Source organism: Antechinus flavipes, chromosome 3 (assembly GCF_016432865.1).
Source record: "Antechinus flavipes isolate AdamAnt ecotype Samford, QLD, Australia chromosome 3, AdamAnt_v2, whole genome shotgun sequence".
NCBI lineage: Eukaryota > Metazoa > Chordata > Mammalia > Dasyuromorphia > Dasyuridae > Antechinus > Antechinus flavipes.
In genome coordinates this window covers 314,615,220-314,629,635 of record NC_067400.1, presented here as the reverse complement: position 1 = coordinate 314,629,635, position 14,416 = coordinate 314,615,220, and the positions used below count along the sequence as shown (strand labels likewise).

Below are 14,416 nucleotides of genomic sequence, written 5' to 3'. Positions count from 1 at the left end.
AGAAGGGAGTGTCTGATAGGAAGAAAAAGAACCGGGAAACAGTGGTGTCTTGAAAACCTAGAGAGAAAATTATCAAGGAGAAGATGAGAGTCAAAAGTTGCAGAGAAGTTAAGAAGAATAAGATTTGAGAAAATTACCTTTGAATTTGACAATTAAAAGAGTGTAGAAGCTGGCATCTATTATAGATGATTTTATCAGGTTAATTCATGTAAAATGAAATGTAAAATAATAGAAATTGAAGAATCAAGTAAAAGTTTTTTTAAGTGGCATGTTTGTAGGTAGAAGCTAGTAGGGAAAGATTGAAAATAAATGATAGTTAGAATGGAAATTAAAGAGAAGGCAATCATTTGGAGAAGGAAGGATGAAATGGAATTAGTTTTATAGGTAGAGGGATTGACCCTGGTAAGGAGTAAAGCTGCCTCTTCTTATAAGGCAGAAGTCAGAAGAAAATTGGCAGAATATGATAGAAAATGAGGAAAAGGGTTGAAGAAAAAGCTCACAGTGAATAGCTTAAATTTTTTCCTATAAAAGATGAGGTAAGGATCTTAGCTGTGAGGTTTGGAGAAAAGGGAAGCTATGAAACATTTCAGGAGGGATGAAAAAATTCAGAAGAGCCTTTGTTGAAAGTAGTATGAGTTGATAAGACATAGTAGAATGTAGTGGTAGTAGTAGTGAGGGCCCATTTGAAGTTGTATAACATAAATTTGTAGTGGACCATAGTGGTTATTGACTTTCTTCATCTTCATTTAGCAGCCCATATGTAGGAGTGAAGGTGGCAGATGAATGGAATCATTTTAAGAATGAGAGTTAGAAGAGCTCAATAGGCATTATGATAAGGGAACTAGGAGCTCAGGAAGACAGTATAAAGTTTCATTAAGGGGCCAAGGTAAGAAAAAGAAGAGAGAATGGCTGTTGTATAGAACTAATGGTCAGGGGGAGGAATTGAAAAGTTAAAGAATTGGAGGTCACAGAGACTATGAAGAGTAGGCAATAAAATCATTGTCAGGTATTGTTAGATTTCAGAATTTTTTAACATGGGAGTTATAGTGGCAAGAGCAAGAGTGTATTATGAGTAGCTTATGGAAAGAAAGTTAAAGAAGTGCTAAGTAATTAGGGTGTTTAAGGAAGAGTCATATTGAAGTTTCTTTCCTAGTATGCCAGTAGGCATTAGGGAGGGGAGAAAAATTGTGTTGCCCCAGCATCTGAAGTCATTGGAGAAGAAAAGGTAGTGTCTTGGACTTCTGTAGACAGTAGTTTACCAGGATTTTGAATGACTAGTAAATACGAGTAGATTACCAAGTATTAACAGAAAGGAAAAACTAGAAGGGGCAATAGGGAGTAAGAATTATTCTAATTTCCTGGGCTCGAATATTGAGCCATAGGAAAGGAGTGAAAATACAGATAAGTACTGGAAAAGGGTAGTCAATGAGACTGTTTTATCAATGGGGATCCAGATTTTGGTGATTCCTAGAAAGAAAGGAATGGGAAAACAAAAGATGTGAGTTGAAAGGAAGCTTATTGCCTTTGGAAGAAGGAATTCCAGAAGGCATAGTAGAAAAGGGAGGAACTTTAACATGGAAGGTAGAAGAGTAATGGAATAAGGATAGTGAAGTTATATTGGCTTATCATTTAACAGATTAGTCTTTAGACTTTCAAAAGAAAATTAAGTAAATGTACTTTGGAATCACTGAAGTTAGAGGAAAAGATATTTCTTAGATAATGCAGCAAAAATGCTTCTTTTGGAACACTGAATATTCTAAATGTAGAATATTCTAAAAGGTAAACTTAAGCGCATGCATATGTTCTGCTATGTTTGGTTAATTTAAAAACTCATTAAAATTAGTTTTGTTATTTTATAGTATGGTAGCTTCATCTCTTATTAGATAGGATAAAGGAAATGCTGACTCCCATGGAGTCATTTTTAAAAAGTTAAAATTCTTACTTTTGTCAAATTACCAAACAAATTTTTAGGTGTATATATACATTTGTTGTTGGTAATAAGTAAACCTTTTGAACATCTGGGTTGTTGATTTAATTGGATTAAAAATCATAGTTATGTTCTATTTGATATTTTATAGAGCTTTTAAAAAATTTGGCAGCTTTTTGATGCAAAAGTTAGGAAACCTTTTTTCCTTTTAGACCACTGACTCACAAGGAAGGAAAACACAAAATGAAGTTTGACCTTAAATTTAATTTTTTAAGAAAAAATATTTAGCTCGCTATATTAAGTATAAGAAATATAGAAACATAATAAAAAGGTCAATGGGTGAATCATTTCACTCAAAGGGGTGAATCATTTCACTCAAAGGGCCTCATTTTTTATAAGTGATGAATCTGAGATCCTGGGAAGTAAAGAGACATAAGGTAGTTCATAAGTAGCAGAACTGGGATTCAAACTGAATTCAAGATTCTATCCATTATGCTGCTGTCCTACTAGACCTGATTGAATAATGAATATGTGTAATATATCTGGCATCAGATAAATTAGTTTTAGGTAAGAAAAGAGAGATGAGAGTTAAAGTGGGACTCAAAGGAGATAAAAGGGTCCAGAAGGCAAAGAAAAAGCTGTAATGCAGATAAGAACTAGAAATAGTTTGAATGAGGGAGAAATTATCAGAAGGAAGAAAAGAATTAGAAGAAAAGTGTTTAGAGAAGGAGACTATCACAGAGAAAAGAGGAAATGTTAGCATTTCTTGCACTTGTATCTTTAGGTTCCCTACAACTCTTAGGTCTGCTATCTGAAGATCTAGGCCTCCTTCACATCGTTAGTGTGGAAATTCCCTGTTTAGTTTTCTGTTTTTTTATTTCCTTAAGGGCCAGCTCTGTGATTCACCAACTTTCTGTTTCCTGACCTCCTCTGCTGAGGAGCAGGGATGTAGTGTATTTCCATTTTCACTTTCAGTTATCCAGTTTTATTTACTTATTTTAATGACATTTAATAGAGACAAGCTAGAGATAATTTTTAGAAAAATTGACATAACTATGATGAGCCTAAACCATAGTTTATCTCTCATTCCTAAAATGGAAGTATTCTTAGAGAAAAGTAACTAGTATTGGAGAAAGTTGGGAATTGGAGTAGAGAATGGGAAAGAGTTCTTGTAGAAAATTGGATTTTAGCTGAAACTTGACGCCAGGCAATCTAGGAAGCTTATATAAGGAGGCTTTTGGAGAGAGCCAGTGAAAAGACAGCAAGTAGGGGGGTGGGGGTGGAATGTTGTATACAAGGAAGGGAAAGTAGGTCAGTGTACCCGGATTATAATGTGGTTGGAGGGGAGCAAAGTGTAAGAAATCTGAACAGTTAGGAAAGGTTTTAAAAGCCAAACAGATGATTTTATATTTGTTCTGAGAGGTAATGGAGAACCAGTAGAATTTTTTGAGTAGGGGATTATATGATCAGGCCTGCCCTTTAGAAGTATAATGAGTTTGGCTAATTGAAGCATGCACTGGAGTAGGGAAGAGAGTTGAGGCAGTCAGATTCAGCAGTGACTATGGCAGACATCCAGGTATGAGGTTATGGGGCTCCTGCATCAGAGCAGGCAATAACAGAGGAAGCATGTAAAAGATATTATGAAGGTAGAAAAAAAGAGTACTTGATAACAAATTGGTCACATATGGTGACTGTGAATTAGGATGAGATCTTGGAATGTAAACTTGGGGAAAATTTTTAGTTTTACATATTGATATTTTTCTTAGTTATCAACTTTGCTCTCTATACTGAGGAGAGGTGGTATAATATTGTGCCTTTGAGAATTTGACTTCAAATTGTACTGTGAAATAGACTAATTCTTTGACACCTCCCCCCATGTCACTTCAGTTCCCTTGAGTATTTCATCTGTAAAATCATCACAATAATTATAAGAATGTCAAAATTTTGTTGCAAGATTCAAATGAGATACATAATATATACATACACACATACATATTTATTTATATATATATATAGCACTTTGCAAGTCTTAGCAGCACATAAATGTTATTAAAGTTGCCCTAAGAATTTCTATTATAGCTCAGGGGCAAACTATAATCTACCTGACAAATCCTAAGTTAAGAATAATTTTTACATTTTTAAATAAAATGTCTTTATGTTTAAAAATGTAAATTCTTTTTTTAGGTTGGGACTAGCAGGCTCATGGGCTGAGTTTGTTGACCCATGTTATAGTTTAAACATTCTGTGAAAGATAGAAATAACTCTCATAGTATATAGATTCTACAACTGGAAACTTGGTATAGAACATTAATTTTTTGTCTGTTTATTATGGCAATTATGTCCCAAATTTCATTTTTATTAGTGGGAAAGACCCTTATGAACATGGCACTGTATGTTGTTATTTTATAGAATTTTAATATTAGCCTTATCCAAATAGCTTTTACTTGAGCCAGTCAATTTAATTTAACAACTTTTCCTTCCATAACTTAGTAAATTTAAATTTTTTTTCCTTGTGTGCTATTACAAAAATATATTATTGTTTAAAATAAAACTTCAATCTTATTTTTAGTTATGGATATTCTATATTCAGTAAGTTTGTATTGAGAATCTATTGTGTGTTTTAACATTGTGTTGAGTGCTATGGGAGTTATTAAAGAGATATATAACATGACCCATCTTTGCCCTAAAGAATCTTGTTGAAAAAAACAAATGAAATAACATAGTTTGTTAGGACTCAAATGATCAAAACAGACAATAACTTAATATATGAAGGAATTGATGATCAATGAGAAGTTTATCAAATACCTACTATATAGTTGCCCTGGAATGTGTGCTTCATGATGTTAAGATTTTTGCCAGGCTATACCTTTAGTTAAATAGGCAGAGAAGGCATCATGGGAAGATCCCCATTAAGAGAGTATGTTTTTTGAGTTTATTTTAGAGGGGTATAGAAAGTAGGATTGAATAAATTGGATTTTGGGGAATCCTGAATTCCAGGATGAAAAATTCAATAGATAAAGGTTGTGGAACATTGTTTTTTATCATATTTTGCTGATCTCCAGAGAAAAAAATAACTAAGGGCCTCAGAAATACAGTGAATTTAATTTATGTGTGGCTTTAAATATATATCTATATATATATATATCTTGCATCTATTTAAAATCAAGAATAGAAGATGCCCAATTATATATTCCTTAAATATAACAAATAATAAGTATGCTTTCATTCTGTGTACTCTGATTAAATACACCTGGAGATACAATTATGTAGATAAAATTAAATGTGCCACTTCCAGGGGAGATATCAGAAGTTATCTATCCCTGCTCTTAAGACCAGGAATTGAACATTGAACCATTGAACATTTTTTGTAACTCCCCACATTACTGAAAAGATGGAGAACATATCATACAAACTTTAGCTCTGATTTTCCTTACCTCAAAAATCTATCTTTACTTATCCTTTTCTTTCCTTCTTATTTTGAAGGATGCATTATTCCTCTTCTTGACAACACTAATTTTTTGTTGTCTTTCAAGAAGAGGACAGAGTAGAGTGCTAGAAGACTACTGGACTGGGGTGCCATAGAAGCCAAAGGAGGATTATTCATATGTAGTCAAAGGACATAAACAGATAAAGAGCCATTTGACAAATATGCCCTAAAGCATTACTACTAAGAGAGTACAAAACAACTTTGGGGTTTATCTCCTAAGTTAAAGATGATAAAAACTAGGATCAGTAGGAAAGATGATAAGGAGATAGATCCACTAACACATGTCATTAGTTTTAGTTATTCTGGAAAGGAATTTGGAATCATATGAGAAAATTTGCTAAGCCATTTGACCTAGAAATCTCACCACTGGATTTGTCCCTCAAATGAGGGAGAGCGATAACAGAAAAACTCCATGTGTAGGCAAAATATTTATAGTAGAATTTCTTTTTTAAGATAGCAAAAATCTGAAAACTCTCTTCCCACCAATTCAGGAATGACTGAAGAAAACATATATAACTATAATCTAGTGTTTCTTCATCATGAAGGTAGAAAGATAAGAAAAATTCAGAAAAGCATAGTAGGACTTATATGAATTTAAGCAAAGAAAAAAAGTTCACTTAGGAGAGTACAGTATACTCCAGTGTATGATGAGTATGTTGAAAGTAATGTAAATAAAAAGAACGAAAAGGCATCTGAACTGAGATTAAACGCCGTGACCAATCTTAGCTCCACAGGACAGATGAAGAAAACAAACAAGGCAAAAACAGTCCCTGCCCTCAAGGAGCTCACATTCTAATAAGGAAGGAAGGAAGGAAACAAGCATTTATTAAGTGCCTAATATGTGCCAGGCACTGTGCTAAGCACTTTACAAATATTATCTCATTTGATCCTCACAACAAACCTGGGAGGTAGGTGATATTATTATCCCCATTTTACAGTTGAGGAATCTGAGGAAGATGGAGGTTAAGTGACTTGCCCAGGGTCACATAATTAGTGTCTAAGGCAGAATTTCAACTCATGACTTCCTGATTCCAGGATCAATGCTCTACCCATTGATTCAGCTAGTTGCCTGTATGGGAGAAAACAGAATTTTATGTAAGTACTACATACAAGGTAGAGGTAGAATAGTCAGATGGACTGTGGGGAGGACATTAGTATCTGGAGTAAGCAAGAAAATTTTTATTTTTTTTTATGTTACAAGGAGCCTGGGAATTGGTATATCAGGACAGTTTTGTATGGAAGGCATACAATGTTTAAGAAATTATGGCAGTTGGGTGTATCGGAAGTAGTTTGCTCAATAGAATGTGGACAAACCAGACTGAAAGATGTTGAGAAAGTAAGGGAGTGGGTGGTGAAGAATTGGAGGAATCAGAATAAGACCATGCTTTAAATAAGTTTGACAGTGAAAGGAACAAGAGACTGAAAAGGAGCAAGAAGACAAGCTGAGCAGTATCATGAAAATCCAGAGAGAAAGCGCATCTAGAACAGGGTGGTCAGCAGTATTGAAGGTATTCATCAGAGTCATGTGCAAGAAAGATGAGGACTAAGAAAAGATCATCAAATTTGGCGATTTGTTAAATACCCAGTCAACATGGTTGTAAGAGTGCTTCCAGCTGCATTTAGCAGCTCATTAGTAGCACTGGAAGAGGCAGATGGTAGCAGTAATTCAGGAATGAGGTTTGGCAAGAGATGGAGTAGCAAGAGAAACTGTGATTTGTCAAAAATTACATGAAAACTAGCAGAGCTGTAGCTTAGTATTTGTGTCAAGAGCAAAAACTTGGTGACTTGGAAATCCAACCTTTTACGATACCAGTTACTCCAGGTTTTAAATGTTAGTGCAATTTATCCTAGGTCATACAGAACCTTCTTTCTTCACAGAAAACTAATTTCCCCGGGACTTTTTCATTTGTTTTGAGAATGGAGAGTTGGGGAGTGACTTAAAAACTAACATCTAGGTCAGCTTATTAAACTCATTGAGAGCATAATCTGTAGCATAAGACTACCTAAAAATTAAAGGGAGATATGGATTGTAGTTACAAGAGGTTGTTCAGACACTTACTATGGTAATGCTGGGCTATTGTGTAGAAGGAAAAAGAATTAGTTGAATATCCTTGATGTCTGGCCAGTAATAAGCTGTCTATAGCCATGAATTTATCTGAACATTTTGTAATATTCAAACTCTAGATAGTTACATAGTTAAAATAACTCCCATATATTTTTAATTTGATTGATTCTTTTATCCAAGTAACATTAATTATAGAATTTTACAGTATTCCCCATAAGAATTTAGTTCTTAGGTATCAGAGATCATTCTTCAAGTTTTTCTGAGTGATTGCCCTTAGTGTCTACTCCCAGATAGCCCGTGCTGTCCCTCCTCCTTTTTTTTTTTTTTTTGTACATTAAAATGCTGGCACCAATTCCCTTACAGGCATGACTTCTCATTCCTCATGTGTTTGGAAAACTTCTTTGGGTAGGGTTGGCAAATAAATCTATGTAGGAGTTTCCCTGAATTGGAAACAGTAGCACCTATTATCTTGAAAAAATTAAACTAACAGTTGTTGCTTGTCTTTTTAGTCTGGTCAGATTGACAGTGAAGTCTTCTTCATTTTCAGATCTTCTATAGGCTATTTGGCACTATTCCCATTTGTGATTTAAGTGACTTATTTAAAAATCGTTATTTAGTCTGTTTCTTGCCTGTCCTTCCCCTTTCCCTTCCCCTTCCCCTTTCCTTTCCTTAGCAATTTTCCCTACCTTAGCTGGTTATTCTTTCCATTTACTTCACTGCCTATAGTTTTGTTGACATTTTTCAAAAAATCTTAGAAAGGAACAAATTACTGGTTCAGAAATGATTAAAATCAGGTCAACCTGCCATCAAAGGGAGGGGCTGGGGGAAGGAGGGGAAAAATTGGAACAAAAGGTTTGGCAATTGTCAGTGCTGTAAAATTACCCATGCATATAACTTGTAAATAAAAATCTATAATTTAAAAAAAACAAAAAACAAAAAAAAAGTGATTAAAATGATTGGCTGCTCATGTGATACTGATAAAGCACAAAGGGAAGTAAATTTAAATCTTAATATCATTTGTCCTGACCTTCCCCCAAATTACCTTGTATTTACTTTGAATTTATTTTGTATTTACTAATGTATGTGTATTTTGTTTCCCCAAAAGAAAGTAAAGTCCCTTGAAGACAAGAACTCATTATTTTTATCTTCCCAGTGCCCAGCATAGTCTTGACAGAGAGGCCCTTGATAAATAAAAGTACTTTAAAATCTTAAGAAATCAGAGTTCATATAAACAGAAATTTCACTTAGCTTGATTTGTTTTGCCTATATTCAAATTTTGGGGAATAATGAGCAAATACAGAGAATAATGACATGAATTTTCTAGGTTATTTAGTCGACAGTATAGATTAAGACCAATCTCTAATTTTTTATGTATCTTGCTTTATGTAATGATAACTGAGATACAAAAGCTATTAACAAAAAATATTAAATTTTTTTTATGCTAAAGCTGAAATTGTAGCTGTTTTCTTTTAAAGATTTTCTTAACAATAAGAATTGACAACAATCAGTATATGCTGTACACTGGTGTTAATAGGTCATATTGAAGATTATCAGGAGAAAGAAAAGTAGCAAAAGATTAATGAAGTCTTAATGGGTAACAACAGAATGGAGGGAGAGGTAATGCCATGAACATATGTGTGAAGGAGCTGCTGTTATATGTAGCTATTAAAAACATAGGATGAAGCACTGAAAAACAGCACTGAAACATGAGTTCCTTTTCTAATTTTGCTATGAGCGATGTCTCTGAGGAAAATACTTAATAACAAGAAATAATAATAGCTAAGATTTCCATACCTCTTTGAAGTTAATAAGGTAGGTCCCTATATGTAAAATGAAGAATTTGGATTAGATAATTTTTCTGATTATAAAATCAGAAAAGTAGCTTTAAACTTAACATTATTATAATAGAAAGAGCCTTAGATTTCGAGTCTGAAGATCTGAGTTTGAATCTTGATTCCACTACTTACTGTTTTAATGACTTTAGACAGTTCATATGTTTGGACCTTAGTGTCCTTATTGTGAAATGATATATTTCTGTCCCAAAGATTTCTACTAGGTCTGAATCTATGATTTTGATCATAAAATCAAAAAATTCAATGATATAGAATAGTGGTGTCATATTCAAATAGAAACTGATTCCTGCTCTGCATATTGATTTAGAAAACCACACAAAACAATGTTGTTTTGTATTTTTTATTTATTTTGTTTCGCATTCCCAATTACATTTTAATATGGCTCCCACTGCAATAGGAATTTTACAACTCTGAGTTGATACTTAATGGAAAATAGTTCATGTACTGATCATTCTAATTAATTGGGCTTTTATTGTACTGTGGTCTTCACTCCATTCTTTGAAGCACTCTTGTTTAGTAAGAAAAGATCCTGATTTGGTGTACCTTAACCACAAAATGATAAGTCACCTTAGTTTTGTTAGTTTGCCTGACTTCGCAAGAATTGGCAACTAAGAGAATTAAATTTCTGGGTCTCTTGATGCTTTCTCTACTAGATAACACTGACTCTTGGAGGTCTTCTTTTATTGCTCTAATTCTGCAGCTAAATGTTGTCTGCAAGCTAATTTCCTAGAGTTTTGTGTGAAAGTATTGTTTGTTCTACATTTATAACCTTATCTTTTTGTTGTAAATGGTTTTGCATTCTAGGAGAATTAATTAGTACCCCTTGCCTTTCACTTTGATTAATGCATAGAAGGGGTTTTAAAACCTAGATTAAAATAAAACATTCAGATCAATAAAGGCTTTTTTTTTTTTTAACTTGGCATTAAGATCACATGTGAGCAGTGTCTTTATGAGATAACTAAAGATAAATAAAACACTTATGGTTGAGAAAATGTTGGCTTGTTTTATATAATTATAATAGTCATTATTCAGATCTTCAAGTATTGTCAGTAAGCTGAAGAATTTTTATGGGTTTGAGTATTTTATTTTGTGATTTTTACTGGTAATTTCAAAAAGTTACTGCTGTGGACTTTTCCTACCACTTCATTCTCCCATCTACTCCAGAATATAATAAAGTGACAAACTATAATCCCTGTGGAACTCTCCTTACTGAAAAACCAGTTTAGTAGCCAAAATGATAGCTTTTCATATATTGTACTAAAAACAAAAAACATAGATGGAGAAAGCTATTTTCGTTTAGTTTCCATATTCCTACCACAACTTCTTAAAGTATTATAATCATTGAGGAAAAGGGAATAATACAAATAGTTAAGAGACAAGTATAGAAGTCATGCTAAAGTCTTCATAGTGATCTGGACAACCTAAGGAGGCTAAAGAAAAGAGAAATGTAGATAGGAAGAAAAGAATAAAAAATGTTTTATAAATACAAATAAAACAGTTGATAAGAAGGTAGGAATGGAATTATATGACAATATATACAGGAAGAAAGATTACCTTTTAATTAATACCTTTTAATCCATTCCTCAAACTCATACACATACACACACACATATCATGGTTGATTTAAAGAATGATTCATTGTAACATAATAGACTGATACAATCTTAAATTCATTTATACTTTACTTTTCAGTAATATGCTTTTTTTGTACTATATTTTGTGTTCCTGATTATGCTTTGCTGAAGTCAATGTTAAAATTAGTATTTACTCCTTTAGAAAAGGGATAGAAAATGACAAGAGAAACTAACTAGGGACTAAAAGTTTACTGCAAATAATAGTAAGATTCCAAAGAAATTATGAGGATGTTGTACTATGGGTATCTCCTTTTAATCTAATCTAGAGATAACCACCATAATAGTTAATTTTTATTTCCTCTAGTTTAGTATCATCTTCAGATTACTTTTCTTACCTCAAGAATGAAGGAATGGAAAAGCATATATTATGTGTTAAGTACTTTATTAAGAATTTAGAGTATAAGTACAAGAAATGAGATAATCCCTACCTTTGAGGAACTTATATTCTAAGAAGGAAAGAAAGTATTACAATAGATTTAGGAGGTTGTTTTTAGACACATGTACAAAGAAAAGATATAATAGCAATGGCTAGATACTTATTCATTTGAAGAAAGACTTGGGAGTTTCTATTAGCTTCAAGCTCAATGTGAATAAAGTGTTTGAAGTAGCTATCAGAAAGATTATCTGAAGCCACTTTAATTGAAACCTAAGGTCCAAAACAAGGAAGATGAAAATTCCTGATTGCAAAGTTCCTTGTTAAAACTCTTCACTGTAAAAATCCCAAACTGTGTTATTTTAATTTGCAAATATAGTGCTTGTTGACTAACTTGGTATAACTATTTTAAAAAATAACTAATTTTCTTGGTCATGGGTAGGAGTTAAGTTGTTTTATAGTTATTACACAGATGCCAAAGGTACACGAAATGAATCTGCATGTATGTTCTGCATGAATCTACAATTTGCTAAGGAACTATCTACATTTAAACTACTTTATTGACTCTAAAGTACTTTAACATATGTAACTACTTTTTAATTATTAAGCTCTCATATAGTTTATAAAGCACCCATGACTTTTCTCTACCAGAGTGAAAGGGGAGGGGGGGGAGATTTTTTTTTTTAACAATATTTAGTACATTTTTGGTCATAACTATAAATTAAAGATTAAGTAAAGAAGATATTAAATAGTATTAAATAGTAAAATTACTTCATTTGCTAAAGGGAATTTTTTTATTATCTCTTTATCATACGTCATCATCAAAATATGATGTTGATATCAATTACCATAAGTTGTGAATTTCCCAGAAGTGTGTTTTGGCTCCAGAATTACTGTCGCTACTGTTTTGTCTGCTCTTTTGTCATTTACAAATTAAGCCTGACTCCCTAGAGAATATGTATGGAAGTGCCTCCTTGCATTACCTCTTTTCTATCCTATTGCAGTAGCCACCTAACTGATCTATCTGCTACAAAGCTTTTCCCACTCCATTCTATCCTCTATTTAACTCAAGGTAATTTTTTAAAAGCTTGGTTCAGTTTATTTTAAATGCTACATATTAATGCTAGTACTTCCCTCTGAGATTACCTTTTTACCCTGTAGATATCTTGTTTGTACATAGTTGCTTATATGTTTTCTCTCCCAATAAAATGTATGCTCCTTGAGGGCAGGGACTGTTTTTACTTTTCTTTGTAATTCAGCACAGTACCTGGCACACAATAGATGCTTCATAAAAGCTTGTTGACTTGATCTGATTGAAATTATAGCTACATCAAAATTGTAGGATTGGCCTCTAGTTAGTATATTATTTTGAGCCAGGTAAAATCAGAGTGTTATTTCTTAAATGTTTTTTTTTCATGTCATCTCAAAAAAAAATAGTGAAAATGGGAAATACATAGTAAAAATCATTTACCATAGTAATATGATCCAGAAATTAAACTATTGTAAATTATTTGCTACAACAAAGAGACCAAAAGAGTACTGAAATGCCTTGCCAGATGGAGAGCCTTCTATGAAAGACAAAATGAGATTTATTCTATAAACTCTTTTCCATAAAATCTTACAGAGAAGATTACAGAGATGTTGGACTGATTGTGAGCAACATCATCTTATAAAACCCAAAGAAGCACTTGAGTTCAAAATGAGTTTAAAGAATGCTTGGGGACAAAATTCAACTGAGCATTTTCCCAAGTGTATTCAAAGATAAGAATGGAAAAGGACTGCAAACAGAAGAAAAACAGAGAAGATGGGGTGGAGGAGAAAGGGATGCATTTCAATAAACTCTTTTCTTCATCAAGGATAAAGAAACTACCTTAGTTGGGCCCTAACATCACAGTCACTAGATGTTTGTAAATGTGTGGTAGAAATGGTATTTTTTTTAAAAAGAACAAAGATAAGAAAAAGCATCCATACTGGATGCAGAATATATTTACTGAAGAGGCCTGCTGGAAATAACACAATTAGAAGCGCATCAAGAGACTGAGATACAAGATATCTGGGGGAGGGTAAGAAACCAAAAAGTGGGGGGAAAGAAATCAAGAGGACTGAGAACATTAAGTGATTATCAGCCTGTTTGCCTAGTAGCTATCCAAAATACGAAAGTCATCTATACAGAAACTGGACATCCTCAACGAGTTCATTAGTTATTTTTATAAGTGATATAAAAATAATGGACCACATCTTTATTTTTATTGTTCATTTGTCTCTGACTCTACATTAAAAAAGTCCATGGGATTTTCCTGGCAGAGATCCTAGAGTAGTTTACCATTTCTTTATGTAGCTCATCTTTATTATCGCACTGTTAGCAAAACTGAGGAGAAATCCCATTGTGCTTTTTTTTTTTTTCCCTGTTATGAAAACCAGTTTGTGGAACAAAATGTTGTGTTCCACATTCTTTTGAAAAAAGTTAACTTCCATCCATACATTCCTTAGAAGAACTAATCCTGTTCTGGAGTTCTCTAATAGTAAACATCAGATAAGATATAAACCTAGGAGATAGATGTTTGTGAAAGCTATTTACCATTGTAATGGAGAAGATACCTTAGGGTCCTGGTTGAGGAGGGTTTCCTTGTGAATAATCTGGTCTTCCAGTTATTTTTGTGCTAATTTGCATCACCACTCTTCTCCACCCCAGGTATTGCACCATCTCTTGGAAGAGATCTGTAATCACTCAAAGGAATTTGACATGTTTATCTAGGAAAGTGGATGAAGAACATCTAATGCCTAGATTTCAAAATACATTTGGATGAACATCCTACGGAGTTTGCTTCTTCATTAAGACTCATATTTTAAATACTAATATTTTGCTGGTAATTTTGAAGAATTAAGATCATTGTCACTTAGTCACAGTGTCAACACAATGAGTGTTGACAGGCTGCAATATATTATCATTGAGCAGCTTTGAAGAAAAGAAGTAAAAGATAACATCTAGGAATAGTATTTTAGGAAAAGCAAATGTACAGTCATGTGGCAAGAACATGGCAAGAAAATGACAGGTAGGCAGCTAGAGTATTCCACTG

General features: G+C 33.1%; 1 protein-coding gene across 5 annotated transcripts in view; it reads left to right on the top strand.

Annotated features, from left to right (window-relative positions):
• Window positions 1–14,416, top strand: part of GSK3B (glycogen synthase kinase 3 beta) — a 231,044-nt gene that overhangs the window by 135,844 nt on the left and 80,784 nt on the right. The gene's annotated exons all lie outside the window — the stretch shown is intronic.